Consider the following 18,627-nt stretch of genomic DNA (forward strand, 5'->3'; position numbering starts at 1 on the left):
CAGATACAAATAGGCTAAAAAAAACTGAAAATTTAGGAAAGATTCCATTGCTTAACTAAGGAAAATTTCTAAATTAAAAAATGAAGGCAGGTGATCATGAAATTAGTAGAATACATATAAGAAGAAGTGAGACACGAAAAACATTCCACAGAGAAAGATTGCACATGTCACACACACCCCATACAAGTGGTAGAGGTGCTGAGGGACTAAGATGCATACTCGAGACAGATGGAAACTGAAATTCTTCTTTGGGGAAGAGTAGAAACTGCAATACCACAAATTAGGCCATCAGAAATTAATGGGTTTGTTTAAAAAACATTGTATCAATAAACCCAAAAATTAAATTGAATAAACAAAATTACATGTTTATAATAAAATAAAGTTTTATATATACTTACATAGTAATCACATAGCTAAAGATTATGCTCACACGGCATCTTAAATTCAAAATATGCGGTAATGCGTCAGTTGCAAAGCAGGAGGTGACAGGCCCGTGCCCACTGCAACAGGAGCGTCAGAGCGACTCACAGCCAGTGGCATCATTCTATTTTATTGCCGCAAAGTCCATGAAAAAAGGGGAGGAGGGAAGGCTTCGATTCAGTAATTACCTGGTAAATATATATATAAAACTTTAATTTACTATAAAAATGTTATTTTTATATAGGTAACTTACCAAACAATTATTTAGCTGAATCCCACATTGAAAGGGGGGGTTGGGTGAATGGACAATTCTACTTCAAAAACATCAAGTGTGGTAATGACTTGAACTTGAAAGGATGGCTAGCACTGAAAACAATGCTTGTCACTTCCTTACCTGGTAAGAGAGCTACTGCAGGTAAATACTGCCTCTGGTTGGTGCTCATCTTAACCTGTAGTGGCGCAGCGGTGTGCCGAGAATTGCATCTACATCAGTGGAAGTCTTGCAACGGAGGATACATCTGATCGCTGACAAGACGTAAGCAGGAAAAAAGTTGCCCTTGCCCTGGGCGCAGTACCACAAACCAACAACCAGATAACCCTGTCACCCATCCTGACACAACAAACCACTACCCATCCAAAGAACTGGTGGGCACTCCAGGTACAAAGTACCCCACGGCTCCCCAAAAAACTCGACACCCTACATCTAGGTGAAAAGACAGAAGAGAGGCAGAATCTCTCCTATGCTTCTTCCCCAAATACCATGCCAGCCACTGCTAATGGTCCTAGGGTACTGCAGTTTTCAAACACTGTTTCTACTTCTTTCAAATAATGAGAAGCGAAGTTCGATTTGCACCTCCAGAAAGTCGACCGAAGAATGGACAAGAAGGATGAATTGTGCTTGAAGGTGAGAGAGGTAGCCATTGCTCTGATTTTATGAGCTCTGAGTCTTCCTGAATCTGGGAATGCGCTTCGGAGATCAAGTTTCCAATAAAGAACGACAGGGCATTCTTTGAAAGAGGACTTGAAGGATTCTTGACAGAACACCAGAGGTTACTAGCAGATCCTCTGATCTTCTCGGTCCTATGCAGATAGTACCTCTGCTCTGACTGGGCAAAGAAACCTCTCCTCTTCATTCAGGACCAAGATATCGATTAAATTCTTAATACGGAAAGAACGAGGCTAAAAAGCCTAAGGTGAAAGACCACACTGCGTCTCCTTGGGAGAAGCCTACCCTCTTGTCAATCGCGTGCAGCTCACTTACACATTTGGTCATAGCCTGGGCTACTAAAAAGAGGGTCTTCTGCATGTGTAAGGTTCTTGAGGGAAGCAGAACTGAGTGGCTTGAAAGGAGGATCCGCGAGCCACTTAAGGACTACATCCAAGTTCTAAGACACTAAATCAGATTTCTTCTGCTTGGAAGTGTCGAATGACTTTTAATGAGGTCATTAAGATTCTGGTTAGATGAAAGATCCAAACCTCTGTGTTTAAAAACGGAGGTAAGCATCGCTTGGTATCCTTTAATGATGGACGAGGACAGACTCCTAGAGGTCCTCAAGTAAAGGAGAAAATCCACAACCTGAGTTAGAGATGTCTCAGAAGACGAGATGCGATGTCTGAGGCACCATCAACAGAACACTGTCCTCTTAGACTGGTAGACATTGCAAGAAGATTGTTGTCTGGGCTTCACAATAGCTTCCGCAGCAGCTCTTGAAAAACCTTTCGCTCTGACAAGTTCCTGACAGTCTGAATCCTGGCAGAGCGAGAGTGGACAACCCTTGGTGGTATCTCATGAAGAGAGGTTGTTTGAGTAGCCACGGTCTATGGGGATGCAGCCTCTGCATGAACAACCACTGTCTAGTTGTGAGTTGAGGTTGAGAAATGCTGGAGACCTAGATGAACGGCCTTCAGCTCCTTCACACTGATATGAAGATTGCTTTCCTCCAGGGACCACATCCCAAGAAACCTCCTGAACTCACTGAAGACTCTACCAGCCTAGATCCAAAGTGTCGTTTGGATGAAGTCTAGGTCAGGGCTCAGAGGGAGAAGAGATTTTCCCTGTAAAAGTCTTCCTTCAGACTGCTACCACTGGAGGTCTGATTTTATCTCCTGAATGATAGGAAAGACGACAGTCGGCTAGATCTTCTGCTCCCAGATTGGCTCTTCAAAGTAGGAAGTGGAGAAATTCTGTGTGCAATCTGCCCAAACTGTGAAGGTCTCGATAGATGACAGAGTCCTAGAGGCTCATCCACTATTGGGCGAACACAACAAAGGGTGGCACTGCTGGGATCGTCTAGAGCTCTTTCCAATTCTATCTTGAGGAGAGGAAAAGCCTGAAAAGTCTGAGAGTTGATAATAATCCCCAAATAAAGAATCTGTGTAGGGGTTAAATGAGACTTCTGGAGATTTAAAAGAATTCCTAGATCTTGAGAATGTTTATGCCAACTAGATGGAGCCATTTGGTGAGAGGGGAGAGGACTCGGGAGAATGCTTGAGGAGCCATGGAGAGGCCAAAGCAGAGGGACTGAAACTGGGAGACTTTTCCCTGGAAGAAGAACCTGAGATACTTCCTGGAATTTAGATGGATGGGGATATGGAAGTATACGTCTTGCATATCCAGCATGATCATCCAATTGCCCAAGTGAATGGAAGCCATGACTGGCTGGTTCGTCTCCCATCTTCGGAACCGTCTTTCTTACAAGAAGATTGAAAGGTGCCCCATCTGAGACTGGTCTCAACTTGAATACTTTGGAGACTGCAAACAGATGATTATAAAAGCCAGCAATGTGTGTCTCCTCGACTTCTTCTAGGAGCTCTCTTCAGAAGGAGAAGATACTTCCTTTGAAAGGGTCAAAATGTTTCTCAGGTCACTCTTGAGTGGGCCATCAGGCGATGGGAGGGGCGTACCTGAGGAGGGATTCTCCAAGAAAGGGATGCAGTAGCCCTCCCTTAACACTTTGGCAATCCATTGGTCTGCTACCCCTGTACTCCCATTTCTCCCAGAAAAGGAGAAGTCTGGCTCTGACTGGGGCATGAAGGACATCTGGTCCACTTCTTGGACGGCAGCTTGGAGGAGGAGTTCTTCTTAAAGGATCTAGATTGGAACCGTAGATTGGAGCGAGGTCTAACCTGCAGTTCAGGCTTATCACGAAAGGGATGCTGTTGTAGCGGAGAGATCATCTTGGGAATAAACGAAGAAGACGAAGAACTCTTAGGGCATTTAGAAGACTGTGCAAGCAGACCTTAAGTAGATTTCTTCTGGAGATGTGAAGCAATCTCCTCCATGATCAACTGGGGAAAAACATGAAAAGACTCCAATGGAAAAACTAACAAGGCGGATCTTGTAATTTGAAGAGAGTCAAAGTTCTCTCTTTTAAGAACTCTGGCCAAAAGAGCCGTGGTTCTGAAGGCTGTCCCTGATAAGCTTTATCCCAGTGCAAGGAAAAGAACAATGAAAAGGTCTGCTCGAAAAGGCCCTTAAAGTCTCGATCTTCTTCTTGCAAGGGCTCCTACTGTCAATCTAGAAAACTCAGACCTTCAAAAACAGCAGGAGGTTCTTGAGATAGTCCAGTTCTGAGGAAGAAAAACTTTGGCCAGAGCGAAGGCTGACTGATGAGAAAAGTTAAATGCATGAAAATCCCATAGGAAAGGCAGCGGCTCCCAGAGAGGAGCTTCGGTGACATGGCTGATATTTCTCTTGGCCTGCTCTCTCTTCACTGAGAGCCAATCTTCAAGCTACTTCATAGCTTTCTTAGAGGAGGAAGAAAGCACCATCTTGGGAAGTTGAGAGTGTTCTTAGGAAGATTTCTCATAAGGAAGGAAGTAGCAGATGACAGAGCAGCCGGGGCAAAAAAGGAGGGAAAACTCACCTGGAGGAACTGAAAGAGATGCATAAGCAGTGGGAGAAGCATCTTGATCGATCTCCTCTTTGTCTTCCGAAATGACAGGAGACAGGGACAAATCTTAAAAAGTTTTCGATGTGTGAGCTTTCCTAACGAAGCTCAAGATCTCCGACAGCTGTTCCTTGATGGGTGCCAATGAGGGGTCATCTGGCTCCGAGGAGGAAACTTGGTGATTGAGAGAAGATGGTTGATGATGAGCACGAATCTGGTGGCTGGATGATGGCGTCGGGAACTCAAAGTCCACAGCTGGGCACATGGGAGCAGGTGCTGGGCACACAGGAGCCGGTGCTGGGCACATAGGAGCAGATGCTGGGAGCATGGGAGCAGGAAATGGGCTCTCAGGAGCGGGAGTCTTGAAGCGAGACAGGGTCTCGGGCAACAGGCACTTATGATGCTTCGGGCATTTGGAATCCTTGGGTGAGAACGAACAGGAGAATCCCATGGATGTGCGGATAGCTGAACAGAGGCGAAAACAGCAGGATCCACGTCGTAGCTGCAAGACGAAGTGAGTTGCCGAAGGCGTCCCTGTGACGCTTGACCAGCTACAGGGAAGAAGCCAAGTCACCCATGTGCCTTTTCAGTCACCTGGACGAATCAATGAAGCGTCTGCGATGCCCACGGTTGGAATCTGAGTCCAAGCTTGAAGACAAGCAGCACACATCCAATGACATGCCTTTCCAGCGGTAGTCTGTCGAAGCCTGGAATCTAGCAACAGGCTCGACTGAGGCGGCAACCCGTAGACAAACACGGCCTCCTGGACCTCTCAGTATGTCTTCCAACTTCAGGGAAGGCGGGACAAGTGACCTTCATCTAGGAGAGCCGATGGGACAGGAAACCATCTCTTCCACTAACACTCCACTTGACACTTTATCGACCAAAAACTTTGTCCACCAAGGACGGAGAGGAAACACAGCTCCGACAACAAATTAACCACTAACTAGAACGGTCAGAATTTGGACTCAATTCTAAATCGACACTGAAACGTTAACATTAAAGATATTTCTAAATGCACTGACAAAGCCAAGAAGCAACAGCTTGAGCTTGAGCTAAAAGAAAGTGAAATACTTCACCAACTTCAACAAGCAGGTGAATCAGGCAGGGACTGCAGAGTGCGACGTGTTGTCTGCAGCGCGGCATAAAAGAGAATGATGCCGCTGGCTGTGAGTCGCTCCTACGCTCCCGTTGCAGTGGGTGGGGCCTGTCATCACCCACTTTGTAACTGATGCATTATGTTGAATTTTGAATTTAGGATGTCGTGCGAGCATAATCGTTAGCTAAGTAATTACTTGGTAAGTTACTTATATAAAACTGATGAATAATATACAATACAATCAACTTACATCTTGTCTGAGCCAATCTAGAATAATTATGCACGAAAAGTTTCATTCAATTTTATTGTAAGATGCTATGACCACTTACCGAAAAGCTTCACCCAGCTTCTTTGGGTTAGCATTCAGTCCATACAGTTGACCAATTGCAGCATACTGTTCCGCAGGAGGTCTAGAGAATCTGGAAGAAAAAGTTAAAACACAAGTATGCAGTATATTAATGCCACAAACTTCAGTGTTACAAGTCAAAATACTATCAGAAAAAAAAAAACAACAACTGTCAATGGTATAATGAACCCTTGATTGGCAAAGAAGCACAGTAGCCTACACAGTGCCATGCTCAAGAAAAAACTTCCATCACAGACAATAAAAGTTCCCATTGGAAAAAAAAAACATAGAGATATGTTAACTACACTCACGTTCCTGAATAGTCTATAATACAAAGATAACAGAAAACTGAGGAAGAACTTCAAAGAGTTAAAGTGATAGGAAAAAATATTTCAGTCTTTTATTTGATCTACATCCCATTAGTTAACTCCAAGCTAACTTTATCTTTCATTTCATTCCATATTAACAGTACCAGCTTATCTAAATAAATCACTTTATTTCAGCGTAAACATGATATACTCATTTTAGAAGATAAAATAATAAATTTAAAATACTTCTCTTGTACATTTTATCTAGGCAACTCTTAAAATCACTTTAACCTATACTAAAGTAGGATAACTTTTCATTCTCAGTTCACAAGAGGCTATATCACATATAAAGTTCAAGCAGAATACTGTCTGTCAAAATATGCATGATGTCTTCAGGATTATAGTAAATGTTTAAAAAGTTAGTGATTTATACCAACAAAAGTGTGTTTTCACTCATAAATTGTTTTCTTTGGTAGTTCACTATGGATGAGACAGGGCTTATGATGCTGGTGCAGTTTAATTCATTCTTACTGATAAGTGGGCATAGCTTGTGTCCAGATGATATGGTTATCATTGTATTGTAAGTAGTTACTGATGGCTGTTAGTGAGAGTTTCTTTGTTACCTGGTGGAGTTAGAATGAGCCTCAAGATCAGTGGTGCTTGTTCTTGTTTCCATATTATTGTTTGTGATTACTGTGTTGATTAGCGTACTGTACATATACAGTATTCACTTTGGTTATTCACTGACTCTTCAGTTATTTTTTATATTTAGTTTGGTATTGTTAGTGACTATAATTAGTGTTTGATATTAACAAACTATAAATAATCAACTTCTGGGATCTTTTATTGCAAGACTTCATTAACAAACTATAATATAATTAGGGCTGCTTCAACTTGGCAGCTACATATATTGCTCACCAGTAAGATATAAAAAAATATAAATACAAAAACACACAATATACACTTATGCCCTAATTTATGTATCACACTGTAGGAAATCCTAGTACTATACGTAAAATTTCTGACAATACTCAAAAAATAAAAAAAATTCCAGCAAAGATAAAGTACTAACAAAACAAAAGCCAACAGTTATTCAAGACTAACACCAACACTGCTATATAAGACTCCCCATAGTACTGGCTTGCATATGGGAAACACTGCAAAGTAATCATAAAAACTTTAAATGCAATGGTACATAAATATTCTATACAACCACAATGCATTCCTGTATTAAAACTGTAAATGCATTGTTATACAGTATAAATACTCCATACAGTACAAACACCATGCATTTGTATTTTACAGAACTGAATAAAGTGAAAGATCAATAAAGGGACATTTATGTAAGAAGTGTGGAAAAGACCACAACTAGAAAATGCATATACACTATCAGGCACTGGAGACTGGAATCACAGAGCCAAAAGGTGGAATCACAGCATAAGATACAACTTACAGCTATATCCGAGTAGGTCCAAAGAATGTTAGTGGGTTAAGATCTAAAACTGCCAATTATCCACACGGGTTACTACAGCCAACGTGGTTGGAATTTGTAACTACTGTACCGTTTTTTTATCTTCTAAAAAAAATTCCATGCCATGACAACTCAATGAACAGTCACGGTTTACTAAAAAAATGTCATAGCCTACATGATATTTCAGGGTAGTTTTTTATGTCTGCATGCTGTCTTTACTAAGAATGCCAACCCCTACGATCAGAGTACTGTACATCTTTGACCTATGAAGTCAAGAAATGAGAACTTATCCAAGAAAGTCAAATGGCTACCATCAGCAATGGAAGTTCCATCTGCTGTCTAACTGATGCTTTTCTTATTTTCACCAGCTATTCACCACAGGGTTTGTCTACCCTTACTTGTTACTTGCACTATTAAGTAAAATGAAGGGATTTCTATTCATGAAATAATATCTATTTTAATTTTGTATATTGAAATATCCAACTCCTGTCCATAATCTCCTACTTTCCCTAGCTTCTGGTTCCTTTTAAAATTCTGTCAAGTCCTTTGGTTATATCTTCGGTACTCTTTGTGGCCAGTTAATTTCTTTATCTTTTAGATGCACTTTCTTAGAATTTCGATTAGCAGGTCCCTCTTCCTTTTACAGTTCTACTTGTTACTACAAACATTTTCATCTTTGAGTTTCAGTTTCCTTTATTATTAATTACTGTATATAATTTTCAACTTTTGCAGTAATCTTCTGCTTCAATTACTATGCTGGATTCTGCTCTGTGCAGTTTCCAAGTTAGAATTTTATTACTTAAATTTCTCATCACTTCACTGCTCTACAACAGATATTATGACATTTAATTCTGTTTTTTCAGTTTTGATAACATACACATGGGTGAAAGAAAAGAAGAAAGAATCTTTTTCCAAGGTCCACATACAGGCAAGTTACAAGGCATAAACACTGCAATTAGCACTATGAAAAAATGTTTGCCATTAAGAGAGCATCTACAGAGATGAAGCTCGGATAGAAAGACCCACAAACAACTCACAGACGGTAAAAAACTGAATAACACACGCTGCCATAAGAGCATGCCAATTTGAAGCTATCATCAAACTTGTGATGAAAATGAAGCCCTTGTAGGTGTTATATGAAACAAAGTACTGTACTGTAGACCCAATTCAGATAGATTAAAATTCACTGCCGTGCTTCGTATTTTGAGTTTAACACCACACAGTTTGAATGCAGTAACACAGCTGTAGAGTTAACATCTAATGATAGGTGCTCCTATTGTTATACAGTAGTCTGACAGAAAGAAGCTCAACTACTTTCAAAACTTTATCTTATGAATGTTAGAAATCAATCACTCACTTGAGAAGAGTGTTTGTCACATCCAGGGTTACTAGGCGCAGCATTGCACACTCCTCTGGAAAAGCCACAGTCACCTTAATCTTACTGCAAAAAAAATAATTCAACAAAAAGAAAATTCAGACCAGGACGAGCCCAAAGATATACCTGTCTTCTCCCCTAAAAGCCCTGTTTATACTAAATGCAATAAACTACAATGCCAAAGGAAAAAGTTTCAACATCTACAATCAGCAAGTCTGTAATGTAGTTTTCCAAAAAACAATAGGGTCACAATTTTCAAAGCATAACTTTGTTATATTTGGAACTGTGACAACAACCACAAGAAGACTTGTAGCCTTTCAAGGTCACGTCACATTGCAATCATATTACATACACTGATATTAATCAGCAGTGAACTTAAATGAACATTCAAGCATTTTACAAGTGCTCAACTTATTCGATTACCGAGATATTTTAAGGAAGGACAAACGCTTGGAGCAGATTCTAAAATCATTCAGCAAAGGCAGTAATGCCAAAATATAGTAAATATGGCACTTTCATAATAAATCTAAGTTTCATATACACTTACCAACCAATTACACAGCTAATGTATCTACCTCATGCAGCAACTTTTTTTTAATTCAACAGTAGCGCTTCTTTTGTTTTTATGTAGGTAACAGCCCCGCCCACTTTCGGGGAAAACAAGAACAACCTGGCTGCCATGATTCAATTTGTTTGTGCCCTCATGTCCATAGCAGGGAGGAGGGCAGCTTTGACAGTAATTTCTTGATAAGTATATATGAAACTTAATTTTATTAAGAAAATATCATTTTCATATAAGTAACTTACCAAGTAATTACATAGCTGAACCCCCACTGAATGGAGGCGAGATACATGGATATATAATCTACTACAAAACACTAAAGAATGATAATGAATTTGAAAGAGAAAAATCAGCCAGCATTATATGCAATGCTTGCTGTTTCCTTACCTGGTAAGAGAGCTACTATAGGTGAATACTGCCTCTGGTTGGTGCTCATTTTAACCTGTAGTGACGCGGCTGTTGAGCAGTGGGGAGCCTCTACTGTCCTTAAGTAGGAGTTTTGTAGCGAAGGATATGCCTGATGGCTAGCAAAGCATATACAGGCAGTCCTCGGTTATTGGCGGGATTCTGTTCTGAGAGTGTGATGATGACCAAAAATTGCCGCTAACCGAAAATCGGTGATTTTCGCGCTTTTTCGGTGAATTTCAGGGCTTATCGGCGCCAAAAAGGGCCAATTTTTGGTTACCGCCATCTCTGTTAGGTATGTATTGGCACCACTACCCAATTATCAGCACCGATAAGTGAAAATCGTTGATTTTCGGCGCCGAAAATTGCCAATTTTCATCGCTAGACAAGCACTGTAAACCGGATCGCCATTAACTGGGGACTGCCTATAATAAGGTGCCCTTGCCCTCGGTGTAGTACCAAGATTAAAAAACCAGCCAATGCTGTTGCCTATTCTGAAAGCACTTGATAAAACCATAACCTATCCACTAAGACTGGTGGATACTCCAGGTACCTTGTACCCCCCGGGGCTCCCCAAAACTCACCTAATACATGCCAGCCACCTAGAACAGACCCAAGGTACTGCAATCATTAAATACTGTTTCTACTTTTTTTAAGTAGCGAGAAGCTAAAATGGACTTGCACCTCCAGTAGGTAGACTGGATAATGGAGGTCAAAGACATGTTATGTCTAAAAGCCAAGGAAATAGACACTGCTCCGATATCATGCGCTCTCACTTTAAAGTTATGTAAAATGTCCCCCTGGATCTGGGAGTGTGCTTCTTTAATTAAAACTCTTAGGAAGAACGACAAGGTGTTCTTTGAAAAAGGACGAGATGGGTTCTTTAATAAACACCCAAGATTACTAGATGGGCACCTGATGTTCTCTGTCCTATTCAGGTAGTGGCTCAAGGCTCTGAGCAGACACAGTAATCTCTCTTCTTCCCCTTGACTAAGACACAGTAATCTCTCTTCTTCCCCTTGACTAAGAAGTTCCATTAAGTTCTTCACAGTGAATGAGCGAGGCCAGGCCTTGGACGGGTCTTCATTCTTGGCCAGAAAGCCTAAGGTGAAGGAGCAAATGGCATACCCTTGAGAAAAAGACCCACTTTTTTGTTAGTAGTTTGCATTTCGCTGATGAGCTTAGCTGTAGGTAAGGCAAAGAAGGAGAGAGTTTTATGCATCAGATTCTGAAGGAAAGCCAAGTGAAGAGGATCAAAAGATGGACCCGTCAGCAATTTCAGGACCACATCCAGATTCCAAGAGACCAAAGTGTTGTCTCTTTCAAGTTCCATCGCATCAAACAACTTTACCAGGTCTTTAAGTCTGAGATCGATGAGAGATCCAGGCCTCTATGTTTGAAAACGGAGCCAAGCATTGCCTGATAGCTTTTAATGCTAGATGAAGACAAGTTCTTGGTATTCTTCAGAAAAAAAAAAAAGAGAAAATCCACAGTTTGTGTCAAACTGGTCTCAGAGGATGAGACATTGTGGTTGTGGCACCACCTTCAGAGGACTGATCATTTGGTGTGACAGACGAGGCTAGAAGACTTCCTTCTGCACTTTGCAATAGCCTCTGAAACTTCCCTTGAAAAAACCCTTCGCTCTGACAAGCTTACAGACAGACTGGAGCCCGTCAGAGTGAGAGCGGACAACCCCTGGTGGCGTCTTATGAAGTGGGGTTGTCTGAGCATCGATACTTTTTCGGGAAGCAGTCTTGGGTAGTCCACCAACAGATGTAGGAGGTCCGGGAACCACTCCCTCAGAGGCCAAAACAGGACTATGAGGGTCAAGATCGCAATCTGGGGTGTCTCAAACTTGTTCAATACTTCCCTGATCATGCTGAAGGGTGGGATGGCGTAACGGTTCAGATTCGACCAAGCCTGTAACCTGGGGTCTGTGGCCCATACAAGAGGATCTGGGGTTGAATGGAGGTGGCAAACAAGTCTACCATTGGCTTTCCCAAAAACTTCCAAAGGTCTAGACATGCCAGGGGATCCAGGTCCACTTAGTGGGAAGGACCTGCTTTGACGGCTCAGCTCATCTGCCACCACATTCAACTTTATTAGATAAAGTGAGTGATAAGAGCAACTCAACTTGGTCTTATCACAGCAGTGATTCTTTTGCGGCTTGACAGAGAGGGAAGGAATGGGTAATGCCTTACAGCGGATGTAAGCTAAGGCCGTGGTATCATCTGCTTGCACCACGACTGTCTTGTTGCGGACTAGGTGTGTAAAATTCTGAAGGCCAAGCAGACTGCCTTCAGTTCTCTTACAATGATATGCAAGTCGTGTTGTTCTGGAGTCCATGTCCCCGAGACCTTATTGTTTAGCAGGGCTCCTCAACCTATGTCTGAGGTGTCGCAAAAGAAGTCTGGGTCAGGGTTCAAAGGATGAAGAGACTTCCCTTTCGACAGTCTTTCTTCTGATAGTCATTACTGAAGGTCAGATTGTGCCTCCGGGGTAATCAGAAAAACCTGACTGTCTGGCTGCTTCTTCTTCTTCCAGCTGGCCTTCAGGTAAAACTGGAGTACTCTACTCTCATATCTGGCTGTGTCTTCTAGCAATCTGCCCATTCTGATGAATATTTCCATGAAAGCCAGAGTCCTCAATAGACACATTCATTGTGTTTCTAATTCCTTCATCTAAGAAAAGATTGACATTGACTCCCACTAAGTGGAGCTATTTCGATAGCGGAGCCAGGACTTGAGTGAACACTTGAGGGCTGTTGAAAGACCAAAGCAGAGAGTCCGAAACTGGTAGATACTGTCTTGGAAGAAAAACCTTAGACACTTTCTGGAACTTGGATGGATGGGGATATGAAAATAAGCATCTTACATATCTAAGGTTACCACCCAGTCGCCCTGGTGAATGGATGCAAGGTCTGAGTGGTTTGTCTCCATCTTGAATTTTGTCTTCAAGACAAAGAGATGAAGGGCGCTTGCATCGAGGACTGGTCTCCAACCCCCCAATGTATTTGGTACCACAATGAGATGATTGTAAACATCCCTCCAAGCTGGTATCCTGAAGCTCTTTTGTGGCCCTTTTGTGTATGAGGGAGGAGACTTCCTCCCATAGGGCTGAATGTCTCTTGGAGCCTACTGAGTAAGCTGTGAATGTGATGGGAGAGGTGACGGGGGGGCTCTTCAAAAATGGAATGACTTAGCCATCCTTTAAAACAATGATAATCCAGGGCTCTGCTCCCCTTATCAGCCACCTCTCCCAAAACTCTAGTAGGCGGCTCTTACAAGAGCTTGATGGACTTCTGTCTCACTTCCTATGTGGTTTGGAAGAGCTCTTCTTGATGGCTCCGCATGAAAAGGGGACATTGAGTGGGACCTGAATGGCTTTTGAGATCTCCCTCCACAAAAGGGCTATTGCTGGAGGACAGAGGTGGTCCTACCATGAAGAAGAAAGGAGTCCATGGGATGCCTATATGACTGCATCAGCAAGTCTTGAGTCATATTCTTCTGTAAGTTTGATGCTATCTCTTTCTTGAAGTGGCAGCTTGACGATCCTCAATTTTTTTGGCCAATGCACCCACAACCCAATCAGGGAAAGTGAAGATTTCAAATACTGTACTTTGAATACGTCTTTAACCAGATGCTTCAATTCTGCGAACGTAAACAGGATTTTCGTCGACAAAAAAATGGATGAACAAGCCAGTCTTTCCTTAAAAGATTTATTAGATGATGAAAGGACCATCTTGGGAGAGTGTGCCCTGTCATCTAGCTGGTTCCTAATTAACCCTTAAACGCCTACTGGGCGTATCATCGTCGACTAAAAATGTATTTTTATAATAAAATGAGGTTTTGTACATACACCTGGTAATTATATATAGCTGTAGTCTCTGACGTCACGACAGAAAATTGAAAATCGCGGCAGCGCTAATGAATAGTCACGTGTGCCTTCCACCGCCCTCTACAGGTGAGTGGAGAACCATAACCCCAAACTCTTCATATGTTTATGCCATGCCTGCCCATGAAAGGAGGGAGGGTGGGCTTTGATTATATAATTACCAGGTAAAAGTATGTATAAAACCTCATTTTATTATAAAAATACATTTTGTACATATAACACCTGGTAATATATATATAACTGATTGGCACCTTGATGGAGGTGGGCCATGGCAGCTAATATGAAAAGTCTAGACAATTGTGAAAATAAAAAACACAATGATGGTTCCTTACCTGTTGGTGGCTGATTTGATGGATACTGCCTCTTAATCTGCTATCCTCAACTTTATAATTAGGTATATATAGACCTGAGGGTTAAGTGCTGAGGGCTACATGCCAGTCGAGGGCTCACCGTGGACTATGCATGATAACCAACCAAATAAATGCCCCTGCAGGAAGCGCAGTACGAAAAACACATAGAACAAGGGGTGTCTGTGTAAGTAAAAATATTACACCCAAAATGTAAGACTATTTGGGTACTCCTAGTCAATGCCTACCCCAGACATCCCCAGAAAACAGCAACGCTAACCTTAAGCAGAAAGCATCACAAGGAAGGATCTGACTTCTTTATTCCCTACCCAACACCGTGCCAGTCACCACAAATGGTCCCAATTACTGCATCCATCATATATTGTCTCAATCTCTCTCAAATAATGAACGCGAACACTGACCTACATTTCCAAATGTAAGCTTGAATAGTGAATCTAAGGAAAGATTCCTCCTGTATGCCAACGAGGTTGAGACCGCTCTCACCTCATGTGCTAACTTTAGAAATTTGAAGCTGCCGTCTTCTACCTGGTTGTGAGCTTCTACAATCAGGTCTCTCTCAAAAGAGAAGGAAAAGCATTCTTGAAAAGAGGCCTACTCGGATCCCCTCACAGAACACCAAAGATTGAGGAGAAAGGACCTCTCACTGCTTGAGTCCTTTCAAAATATACTTTTAATGCTCTTACTGGGCATAAAAAGTCTTTCTTCTTCATCTGGTCCCACAAATCCGAGAGACCAGGGATCGAGAAAGGATCTCGGCCAAGGCTAGAGCGGAGTCTCATTCTTTGCCAAAAACTCAACAATGAAGAACAGACTGCCTTACCCTAGAAAACCCAATTCTCTTATCTAGGGCATACAACTCACTGACTCTCCTTGCTGTAGCCAGAGCTACCAAGAAGATTGTCTTCCTCGTGGAGTCTCTGAAAGAGCAAGGCGATAATGGCTCAAACTTACTGCCAAGCCATTTCAAGACCACATCAAATTCCAGGAAAGCAATCTCTCTCTGGAATTCTTGGATGTTTCAAACGATCTGATAAGATCTGACAAGTCCTTGTCATTTGAAATATCCAGGCCCTTATGCCACAAAGACTGTCAGAAAGCATTGCTCTGTAGCCCTTGATCGGCGACGAAGACAGCTTCCTCTCCACACTCCAGATACAGGAGGAAGTCTGCGATCTCTTCTAAAGTGGTCTTAGAAGATGATGTGCCAGTCTTCCTACACCACTCTCTGAAGACTGCCACTTAGCTTGATAAACTGCTGTGGAGGACTGTCTCTGAGCTCTAGCGATAGCTCTAGGACGTCCTTGAAAAACCTCTAGCTCTGAGGCAGCGTTCGACAGTCTGAGCATGGGGGAAGTTGGCTGAAGAAAGCGGATGCCCTCCGTGAAATCTTGGAAGTGAGGCTGTCTGGTAGATCTACTCTCGGTGGTAAAAGCCTCGGAAGTCTCACGAGGAAGACTTATCAAGTCCGGGAACCATTCCTTGCTGGCCAAAAGCGGGCAATCAGGCGTCATCGCATGTCCAATGGGACAACATTTTTGTTAGAACTGCTCTCAACATCTTGAGCGGAGGAAGGCAAAGGTCCAGACCTGCCAGTCCATCAGCATTGCATCCACGAAGACTGCCCCCTCGTCCGGCACTGGAGGCAATAAAGGCAGTTGAGTTGTCTTCTTGGTGGCAAAACAGATCTGAGAGGGCGACCCCATAGATTCCACAGTTGGAGGCAAACTTCTTGATTTAAGATCCACTCTGTTGAGAGTACTTAGCTCCTGCTTAGCTCGTCTGCCCCTCACATTGAGCTTTCCTGGAATGAACCTTGTCCAACAACAAATCGTTTGTTCGTTTTAAGCCCATAACAGAAGATCTCTCGCTACTGGGTATAAGCGAGAGCAGTGAGTCCCCTCCTTGCTTTTATGTCACGAGAGGCTGTTGTATTGTCTGATTGGACAATCACTGCTGGTTCCTTACCACCTTCGAAAAATTCTAAAAAGGGCTAAATAAATGGCCTTTAATTCCTTCAGATTGATGTGCCACCGAAGTTGTTCTCCCTTCCATCGGCCTGCTGTTTCCAACGCCCAGCGTGGCTCCCCATCCTAGATCTGGGCGTCTGCACACAAGATGAGGTTGGGGTTCTTTGGGAACAGTGAAATTCCTTCCTGAAGTTTCTCTGAGAGTTCCACCAACTGAGGACTGCCTTTATCTCTCTGAGATTTGAAAAACAAAGCGAGTCCGGGCTCTTCTTCCTGTCCCCAGACTTCTCTTAAAAAGAACTGAAGGGCCTTAGATGTAGTCTCCCCAAACTCAAGCGGTTCTGGAAGACAACTTCCCCCAGAAGGCTCATCCACTCGTTGGCGAGCACTGGGTCTTTTTCAGAAAATCTCGCACTTTCAACAGGCACGACTCTACCCTCTCCACCGACAGAAGCCTGAAAAACTACTGAGTTCATCTGAACTCCCAAATAGACTAATTCTTGAGATGGCACCAGATGTGACTTCTGCCAATTTACCAGAAGTCCCAATTCTTGGTTAGATGAAGAGTCTTTTCCAAATCCTTCACACACCTTTCCCTTCCGTCTTCATGCAGGAGCCAATCGTCTAAATAAAAAGCTGTTCTGATCCCCAACAGATGTAGCCACTTAGCCACTGATGACAAAACTCTGGTGAAAACCAGGGGCCGTCCGAGAGGCCGAAGCACATTGCTCTGAACTGAAAAACTTAAGCCCTTGAACACAAAGCAAAGGAACTTCCTCGAAGCAGGATGGATTGGGATGTGGAAATCGCATCCTGGAGGTCGATGGATACCATCAATCTCCTGGAAGAAGGGATGACAGCATTGATTGAGTGGTTTCCATCACAAACTTTGTCTTCTTTACAAACAGGTTCAAGCACTCCACATCTAGAACTGGCCTCCAGCCTCCTGGCGCCTTTGGTACTACAAAGAGAGACGATTGTAAAATCCTGGGGAGAAAGGGGAGAACTTTTTTTCTCTGTGCTTCTTTCTCTATGAAAGCTGGCACTTCTTTCTCTAAGAGCACAACATTTCTCTGAGTCTAGAGAATAAGCCATTAAGACCACTGGTTCCCTGGACAAGGAGGGTCCTTCAGAATGGAATTGAATAGCCTTCCTTTAATACCGAGACTGTCCAAGTTCTGCTCCTTTCTTCCCAGACTGTCCAGCTGACAGTCTGGCTCCTACCTAATTAGTGAAGGAGGCGCTCTCACTTCTGTCCGGAGGGTTTGATCGCTTTAGGTACCATGACCTCTCCCTCTCGATCTGAAGCTTGATTTGAATAACTTCACGAAAGGGCCGACCTTGAGATCTCTCTCGTCGGCGTTGTGGCGAGCAACTGTTGAAGGCAACGGTTTATAGGCTTCTTGGTGGACTGTGCCAGCAAGTCTTGAGTTGCCCTCTGTTGAAAAATCGACGATCTCTCAGATACTATTTCCCTCGGGAAAAGATGTTTCCTATCTAAAGGAGCGAACGTAAAGCTGACTTCTGGGACGAGACACACCTTTAGTGGTGAAAGAACACCATAGTTCACGTTTCTTGAGAATACCCTACGTAACCACGGAAGAGAGAGTTCCCATAGCCGCATCTCTAATGCTCCTGTCGATGCAAGCTAACACATCAGACAGAGCGGGCAGTCGTCTGAAAGGCGCAAGCTTTAGTTTCCTTCCAAGAGCTCAACCGACCAATGAAACTTGCAACTTCCAGAATCTTAAAAAGCATTCTTGCAGAGGTGATCAAATTCCGATGTAGAAAAAATACTGGCTGAATTAAGAGCCGACCTCCTGGCGAATCTACCAAACTAGAAATCTCCCTTGGGAGGCAGCTACTCCCAACGAGAAAGATTCTCAGTCTCGTACCAACCACCACTGACCCAGACGACAATTTCAGAGGGGAAAACAAAACACAGTCTTCCTTGTTCCCTCTTCTCTGCAAACCACTCCTCCATTTTCTTCAATCCTTTCTTGGCCGAAATGAAAAAGAACTAATTTGGTAGCCAGTGAAAGTCTGTTATTATCCGGCGTATTGAGATTCGGACTGGGGATACTGGTGAAAAGGAATCGGAAAATTCTCAGAAAATACTGAAGCAGTTGCTTATAGCTCGATAACTGACTTCTCTTTCTCTGGTTGTACCTCCGCCTCCGATTCGAGCAACATCACCACCAGAAATCGGAGAAGAGCCAAGGAACTAGATGGAGGAAGATTCGTCTTCTAGGAGAATGCAGCACAGGATCAGCTTCGTGAGGAAGCCGCTTTTTCGATGAAGGAGCATCCTTAGAAATCGAAGCAACTTGCAGTTAAGTTCACGGAAGGATCACTTTTTCCACAAAGCCGAGAATGCTATCAAGCTTCCCTATTCATTTCGCCAAAAACAAATCTTGAGGCAAGGCGGAAGAAGGAGAATGAGGAACAGAGCGAGGCCGCGAGAGCCGCAGGTGTTGGGCTTGAGTCTGGGAGAAACAATTTTTTGGTGCATGGCGCCAGGA

The 18,627-nt window shown here is 43.0% G+C and overlaps 1 protein-coding gene across 2 annotated transcripts in view; it reads right to left on the bottom strand.

Annotated features, from left to right (window-relative positions):
* The window catches only part of Ttc19 (tetratricopeptide repeat domain 19), a 62,975-nt gene that overhangs the window by 18,518 nt on the left and 25,830 nt on the right, over positions 1 to 18,627 (bottom strand). Inside the window, exon 2 of one of the 2 annotated variants that reach the window (XM_067100511.1) lies at positions 5,739 to 5,828. The exons of the other annotated variant lie outside the window; for it this stretch is intronic. The gene's annotated coding sequence lies outside the window, so the exon portion shown is untranslated. The remainder of the gene's footprint in view (positions 1 to 5,738; positions 5,829 to 18,627) is intronic. 2 annotated transcript variants of the gene reach the window in all.

Source organism: Macrobrachium rosenbergii, chromosome 56, assembly GCF_040412425.1.
Source record: "Macrobrachium rosenbergii isolate ZJJX-2024 chromosome 56, ASM4041242v1, whole genome shotgun sequence".
In the NCBI taxonomy this organism is placed as follows: Eukaryota; Metazoa; Arthropoda; class Malacostraca; order Decapoda; family Palaemonidae; genus Macrobrachium; species Macrobrachium rosenbergii.